This window comes from Tiliqua scincoides, chromosome 8, assembly GCF_035046505.1.
Source record: "Tiliqua scincoides isolate rTilSci1 chromosome 8, rTilSci1.hap2, whole genome shotgun sequence".
Classification (NCBI taxonomy): Eukaryota; Metazoa; Chordata; class Lepidosauria; order Squamata; family Scincidae; genus Tiliqua; species Tiliqua scincoides.
The window spans coordinates 2,178,415-2,180,466 of record NC_089828.1 but is presented as its reverse complement, the minus strand read 5'-3'; the positions used below and the strand labels follow the sequence as shown (position 1 = coordinate 2,180,466).

General features: G+C 45.5%; 1 pseudogene; it reads left to right on the top strand.

Moving 5' to 3' along the window:
* Positions 1-420: 420 nt before the first annotated feature.
* On the top strand, positions 421-543 carry LOC136659624 (5S ribosomal RNA; annotated as a pseudogene).
* Positions 544-2,052: the final 1,509 nt, after the last annotated feature.

Genomic DNA, 2,052 nt, shown 5'->3' with positions numbered 1-2,052 from the left:
AAGAGGCATGAGACTCATGAGAGTTCAGAGCCATAACCCTTTGAGTTGCCCCACTGTGCTCCTGAAGAAAAGTATCCTTCTCAAAATGTGTTGAGCCTTATATATATTTCTTTACAAGAAACCATTTATTAGTTGCATTCTTCGGATGCCCGATCTCATCTGATCTTGGAAGCTAAGCAGGGTCGGCCTGGTTAGTACTTGGATGGGAGACCACCTGGGAATACCGGGTGCTGTAGGCTTCTACCATAGTCTTTCGAGACTGAAGGTTGCCAACCTTCTCCCTATACTGAACACTATCTCCCGATCTCGTCTGATCTTGGAAGCTAAGCAGGGTCAGGCCTGGTTAGTACTTGGATGGGAGACCGCCTGGGAATACTGGGTGCTGTAGGCTTCTACCATAGTCTTTCGAGACTGAAGGTTGCCAACCTTCTCCCTATACTGAACACTATCTCCCGATCTCGTCTGATCTCGGAAGCTAAGCGGGGTCAGGCCTGGTTAGTACTTGGATGGGAGACCGCCTGGGAATACCGGGTGCTGTAGGCTTATACCATAGTCTTTCAAGACTGAAGGTTGCCAACCATTCGGACTTCATTCCCTCCCTGTTCTTCCACTCCTACTGGGTGCCAGCCTCCATTTTCTCTTTGTTTGGGCAGCTTCATATGTTCCCTAGATCCAGTGGTGTCACTAGGGGGTGTGGGGGCCACACCAGGTGATACTAACGGGGCAGTGACACCACTTAGTAGACAAAAATTTTTAAATCTTGGTATTTCAAATAATACCACCATGTTATATATTGTCTGATGTGTAATTTCATGAGGAATGCAATGAAACAAACTGTGTTGAAATATCTCTATTCTAACAAAAGTTATAGCCAAAAATCCAGCAGGAGTGGAGTAAAGGTACTTCACCACACCCACCGCCTGGGTGGTTGCCCTGCCCACTGCATGGGAGGAGGTCCATCATGGGGGTGACACCAACTGGGTGACACCAACCCTAGTGATGCCACTGCCTAGATCACTAGCACATACACCAGCATCCCCAGTAGCTCAAAGCTGACCCAAACTCATGAGATCTTTTCCCCTGTAGGAGCCTTGACTCTGCATGACAGTGCATGAGACTCTTTCAGTGCGTGACACTGCCATGAGACAAGATCTAGAGCAGCCATTTTCAACCACTGTGCCATGGCACGCTGGTGTGCCGTGAGTGGTCCACAGGTGTGCCACAGAAACTTGGGGGAAGGTCATTTATTAATAGGGCCAATGGGAGATGTGAGCCCCCACTGGCAGCATGGTGTGCCTTGTCAATTGTCAAAAACCTGGTGGTGTGCCTTGACCATTTTAGTGCCTTGTCAGTGTGCCGTGAGATGTAGAAGGTTGAAAATAACTGATCTAGAGTGTACAAAAGCTTCTTCTACCAACACATGCTGTAAGCGTAACTAATTGTTCAGTTTAACAGCAGGCTTCTTATTATAGACACGGATTTCACAGTTTGGCTACATTATTGCAAGCGACTTCTGTAACCCCCCCCCCCCCGCCCACAACCCGAGGGATGTTCCAGGTCTGTTTAACCTAACAGAAGCATATGTGGTTTCTCTTGTCAAATGCTGGAACATACGCTACAAGTTCTCACATCTAGTGCCAAACTCTCTTACTCCTGTGTTTTGGGTGTGCATCAGTTCTCACTGAGATGTTCCAAGGATCTTAGCTTGACAAGTGGAGTCAACATAATAGGTTTAGAAGAGGTAGAAGGTCACCATTAGCTTTGCAGGCACTAATCTAATCAGGTAGATCTCACCGTGATTTTGCTTTCTCTCCAAAAATAAAAAATGTAATTGAGATTATAGTGAAGTTTTGCTGATGGCGACTAGAATCTAAGCATGCTCAATTATAAATTTGACCCTCATACTTTTGGGTCTTCTACTCACTATTTTTCCCCCTGTTTTATGTGGCACTCAATGATTCATCATTTTTATCATGTGAACCCAGTGTTTTCTGTATTCTTCTACAGTCCATAGCCTGTAAATAAACTATTATGATTAATTATTATCATTAT